Raw genomic sequence first — 6,624 nt, forward strand, 5'->3', positions numbered from 1 at the left:
AAAAACGGACAGGTGAAAACAAACCAGTTAAAGAGTAGAGTTTTCTTTTTTTCTTTTTTTCGGTCACGATTGCATATTTACTGTTACACCGATCGACTTGTGTACAATGTCTTTTAGTTATTTAAATATGTTTATAATGCGATTGTGTTTTTGTTATTTTATGAAAGGCTGCAATTATATATATATATATATATATATATATATATATATATATATATACGCAATATTAATTAATGTAATCTTGTTGCTTGCATTTCTTCATGTCGTATCCAAAGGCGTTAAATTCAAATATATAAATATATTGCAAGAAGCGGGGAACTGATGCAAAAGTTGACAACACATTTCAAAGAGGTCTAAGATATAAAATTACACATCTCAGACACATAGATTATAACAATGTTATTTTTTATTGTATTTTTTAAGTTCAATGCTAACAGTATATTAACATGCTTCAGGGTTTATATTGTAGTCTACATGAACAATAAAACAAATTTGCCTGGCGGCAATGCGTTTATTTCTGCATTCAATGTTTCCTTTTCGTTTTTAGCGATTTAATAAAACTAAGAAGAAATTAAAACACGTGATAAAACGGAAATGTAATTGCAGGATGCACAGGACACCTCAAGTCATCTGAATCAGATCAAAGCAATAGCCCTCGATATAACTAATGTCCCGCTAAACTAAAGGATAGTATCTGTGAAGACTGTTTTCTGATTCTGCATAACTAATTGTCCAATTGCGCAAATACATGATGATTTTAATCAATTATATATGTGTGTGTGTGTGTGTGTGTGTGTGTGTGTGTGTGTGTGAATGGGGGTAATGCTCTCGGTATATACTCGTAGACTTCGTTATCCAGTATTCTTCCTATTTCTAGAAGTCCATTGTCACAGTTTGAGTGTGCACATTCAATGTATTTACAGCGTATGTATGTGTGTATATATGTGTGTCCATATATATATATATATATATATATATATATATATATATATATGTGTGTGTGTAATTGTAAAACAAATAATTTAATTTGTTATATAATAATTCATTGTAAACATGTTTTATTTAGACAATTTTAACGTTTTAATTTGTTTTGAATTTTCTGTTGAGAATTAATGTTAGAATTAATCTTAATTTGGATGTTGCTTAAAACATTATTATAAACAATTATATATTATATTATTATTGTTATAATAATAATCATAATAATAATAATACAGAAGATATCGATAAACACATGCCTACAAAATTGTGCTCAGAGGCAATAAATAAATATATCTTACAATACAATGTGATATTTCAGTGTGACTTTTACCAAAGTGCACATCATTGATTTAATGCATTTTATTGTACTTTTCTTCGTGTTTTAAGGCGGTTATAAATCAAACAAATAAAATAACATCAAGGTTTGATACATTGAACAAAAGTATATATTTTAAACAGTAAATTCACATCTATTTGTTTTATATGTAATTTATTTATTTAGTATCAGCCTGGGACATTTGATCAATTATTGGTTTGGTCTTTGAGGAGAAAACATTTTGTTTGAACAGTCACAGATGCTAAATGTGTGGATCGGAATTAAAATATACCAGCCATCGGCTTTGACTGCTGAGAAAGAAAATCATCTACTTGCATTTTTTATTTCTTTTTTTGTAACAAACACACAGAGATTTATTATATATATTGACATTCTTCCCCTGGTTGAAAATTGAAGCGATCAGTCTTTTAAAAACAGACTGATTTGAACCATTTTTGTAGTCTATTTGTTTCCTGAATTGGCCTTCTCGACCGCCACAGTGGCGTCTTGATTTCCCAGGTTGTTGTGCTGACAAACTGCAGTGATGCTGAATGCAGGGAGTCAGACACAAACCCATTAATCATGGGGAATTAAGCCCAACCTCCCTGTCACCCATTTCTCATAACAAAATATGTTACATTTACAAACAATATTCATTCAACTGATTACTTTCACAAGGAAATTAAATGGACATCAAAGGACTATAAAGAGGTCGATTCCTAGTATTTGATTTATTTCACATAACATTTTAAATATTTATTTTTCTTTTTTTATCAGTTTCTCCTAAATTGTTAAAAGAACACAAAAAATACATAGGTTATATATATATATATATATATATATATATATATATATATATATATACATACACACACACACACACAATTTATTTTTTTCTGATATAAAATATGCAGAAATGATAAGGCTTTGCATGCAGATGCAGTGAACTCAAATTCCAATTAATCCAATCTCATTAATTTGCCCCAAAATATCAAGATTTAATTTAATGATGAGCAGGAATGCACAATGGCCTGTGAAAGTATTGTTCAAACAATATACTGTACAAATCCTTTCTTTTTAGTTAGTAAGCGTGATAAAAATAACTATTAGTAACAACAACAACAAAAACACATAGAATATAATTGTAAGTAATATATTAATATCCTGTGTGTGTGTGTATATATATATATATATATATATATATATAATTGGATAGTAAATATGAAATACAACAATATGTAATGTTGAATTTTACAATCTTAGAACAGTACTGTAGCTGCTGTAGCTAAAACCTGGACTCATCTCTGTGGGTGCAGTGGAGGGTGAGTGGCTACAAATCGCCATACGGACAGAGCACAATATCCAGCATAGATAACACAGTGAGTGTATTCACACTGGGAGAGCCTTCATTTAATTGAGTCTTTAATCAATTAGGATGTGTGTATGTAAAACACAGATTGTGTGATTTATTACTAAGATAACATTGAGCTATAAATTAATGAGAAGAAAAAAATGCAAGTGCAGCCATTTACCCTGTTGCTGTTGTGCAGGTTGTGTATTATGCACAGCATTGAATGACTTGGGCAATAGCGTTCACTTACTTTCCCATTGTCTCTTGATAAATGAAGAACTGGGGGCAGCTGCACTCAAGATGTCACAGGAATCTTGCTTTACACCGCAAACAGTGTGCAAGTAAGAAGTAAGACTTCTTTACAAAACAAGCCGCTACGGATAAGCACTAAAGATATAAGAATATAAAGAAAGCAGTGGAGGAATACAAGTGAGGCTTTGTACCAGGCGGCCTTGCAGTCTGGGATTTTAATTATTTTATAATGGGCTTTGGGCAGTTGTACTAATTTACGGCAGCTACATCACACAGGAAATGAAGAGTGGATGACTCACTGGGACATCCGCCTCCTAGTAAATCTGCTGATGCTTCCAAACAGGTCGAGCGGTTTAGTTTCTGCAGGAGAACCATCCAACACAGACAGGTAAAAATTAAAAATAAATTGCCAGCAGGATGTGTACTGTGTTATAGTGATTGAAAAGTAAAAACGGGATATTGTTCCCCAGAGAATTTGGTGTTTTAATTATGGATTACATTACAAATTTTGTTTTAGTTTTGCTTTTGTTAAAAATTAACCATTGAACACAGGTTTGAAATGCAGTTCAGAAACACAGCGCAGTCCAGCTGGACGGCTCACTTCTCCACTCATGCAGGTTTGATCTAGCTTCACACCAGACAGGATTTGAGGGACAGTAAGAAACCCTGAAGGCTTTGAAGAGCGGCTGGTGGATTAATATCAGACGGCCCTGACAGGTGATTTTTGAGTGCTTGTGTCCTTGTTGTCTATACTGGAGCCAGTGCCTGTTTAAAAGCCTTCTGGACCTCCATTTAAATTCCACAATTCTGCAGCACATTTTTAACAGTGCTGCAATATGAGCACTTGAAAGTTGCTGTACCCTATTTACTTACAAAGCCTTTCCACTTGTAGGCCATTGAGAACAAGGCAATATTATTTATTTAATTTTTAAATCTAAGCCTGTCAGTTCAGGGAGAGAGTGAACAGATGCCTATTTTATAATGTCTGCCATGTTTACTGAGGTCTGAATCAAAGCTATTTCGTACACATACCAGCATGAGGAATATAAAATACATATTTAAAAATAAAAATCATTGTGGACTTGAAGTACAATGTCATTTAAAATAAGTTTGTTGATAAAATCATGCATTTTGTATTATTTTTCATTCCTCTGCCGGGGGCCCTTCCACCGCACAAACTAGTGTGAGATGTCAGGCGGACGGTCTGCTTGTATTTTGAAATTGCAAAAGCTGATATCAAGCAATTTCAATGTCTGCAGTCGGTGGCAGAAAGATAACTGTAACCAAGAACAGGATATGTAAATATAAATAAACAAAATACACTGAACCTGTAAAATGCCTTCCCTAATGGCTCGAATACTATGTTTAAACCCCACCAATGCCAAACGGTCTTCGTGCCGTCAGTGATGATTTGTGTATTCAGGGCCTCTTCCCTGGCATTTCTTTCAGAGTCCCGTCTCGAGAAGCCGCTCTCTCCCCACCACCAGCCCCTCGCCGCTCCTTGTCCAGTTCACCATGACTTACTTCAGCTCTTCTGGTGGGTCCGTCTGCTTCTGCGTCTCATCCAAAAACCGTCGCTGTTTTCCCAGGATTCCCTCCGTCTTGCTTTATGTTGTTCTTCGCAGCCGCAGTGCGATACCCTTCTGTTCTCCCTGACCACCAGTCGTCTCTCCCTGTATCCCCCCTTCATCTCTCTGTGCTCCCTTCTTGTAGAGGAACAAGGACGACCTACGAACAACAGAACTAGACTATTGTTTCTCCCAGGCTTCCCATGTGGTGCCAACACCCCAGCTGTGTTGCTTTAACTCCTGTGCTTTTGTGAACCATGTTGCTTATTAACCTCTGTGCGATTGAACATTTTCTATATTTATATTGTGCAATGCATTTGGCTGACTGTAAACCCTAAAAGTTACCTTGGAGGATAAATAAAATTAATAACTCGCTTCCCATTTGGAGTCAAAGGTTCACTCTGTTATGTACCACACATTTGGCCATAAATCGTGCGCCTCGGAGGTGGGATGGACGGGGCTGAAGTGAAAACAGAACACATATCCCAGCACTGCATTCTCCGCTAAAACCCGAGGAATGTGAAGACTGTACATCGCATTGTACATTGTTCTCGCATATAATCTCTGGGCTTAACTCTGACAGATGCTGTAAATCGCCGTGCGCCCAATTTATAAACTGGCTGCGTTTTGATAGATTGAGCTCAGTGATCTAATGGGTCTATTTTTAGATCAGCGATGGAGTCCCACATAGCAGAATCATCTCTGGGCTCCTGCAGTCCACACACACGGTCACTGGACAACTTCCCAAGCACACATATTCAAAATCAAAAAATAAATGGTACAAGTAAATCAGAAAGGACCTGGAGAAGGGCTACTGGCTACTGGCACATGGTCAACAAATAAATAACAACAATGAACAACAACAAAAAAGTATAGTTGCACACAATAGAGAGTACTCTTCATAGGATTAGAACATCCTCTATCGGACATCATGAAACATGTTCAGAATTTATTGAACATATATTCCCACGCCTATACAGTCTTCTTTGCAATCAAACTGACCAATGCCCTTAGCTCAAGTGTAATTCTGCTCCAAGTTTGAAGTGCGCTGACCACACAGCAATTATCCACTTGGGAAGTTTGCACGCGTCGAAAACAAACTACAACAAACTTTACGAGGTATGGTTTTCTTCCAGGGCGAGGGAACAAGGGGAAACCGAAACGCGTTGGCGTCCGTTCTCCCGCTTTGGCGATACCCATAAAGACAGATATGAAGGGAATACCGCTGTGGCCGCCTTATTCTTCAGAATGTGTCTATCTGTGTGTGCAATATAAACGCACAAATCCACAAGCAGACTTACTACATTGTGATTATAATACAAACATCCCCAAGTGTTTTTCTACGGCACATCTTTGAACTACTTCTTATCTGAATGATGGACTCTGTGTTTCTTGCCCTGATTGATAATTCCTTCGTAGAACATCATCGCTGTAGACATGCTTTTGTTATGACTTCTTAATTTCCTTAAACACAGAGCTATGTGGCCAGTGTGCACTTAATTAGTCTTCCCATGAAAGGCAGCAGCCCAGCACTAAAATCACCTTGTTGGTCTCGTAGGTGTTGCGATTGCGCTTTATCATTTCGGTGTCTGCTTTGGAACACATTCCCCTTTAACTAATAGCACTTAAAACATACTTCTCTCTGGGGTCAAGTGTCATGTTGTGTCTGGGGCAGCTTTCAAATATCCATCTCCACCGCCCGCTTTACCAAAGTGCAGGGCATAATGCTGCGGGTCACATCGAGATTGCTTTCAACTCGAAGGCGGTTCAGGTGAGTCAATCTGTTTCTCGACACACGAGCACGTAAATGTACGGAACGGAAGAATTAGCAGGACGCGTTACTGCAAGGGTTAACGATGCTTCCTTGCGGCTGTGTCTCACGGCCTGTCGAGGCTGCCATGTAGGGCACACAAAGGATTCGGGGTTTGCTCTGCTCTCCTGTTCGTTATCGAGATTGATGGTGATAAAATACCGGCCGAGTCTGGTCAGTCACACGCGTGCAACAAGCCACACTGACCACATGTCCAAATCTGTCCTGCAGAAGGCAGTTTTGTATTTGTGTTCCCCCCACCGGCTCCGTGTCCAAATGCCAATGCTTGCCAATGAAAAACATGTACACTCACTTGTATAAATGATGCAAAACAAGAAAATATATA

The sequence above is a fragment of the Amia ocellicauda genome, chromosome 12 (genome assembly GCF_036373705.1).
Source record: "Amia ocellicauda isolate fAmiCal2 chromosome 12, fAmiCal2.hap1, whole genome shotgun sequence".
Taxonomy (NCBI): Eukaryota; Metazoa; Chordata; class Actinopteri; order Amiiformes; family Amiidae; genus Amia; species Amia ocellicauda.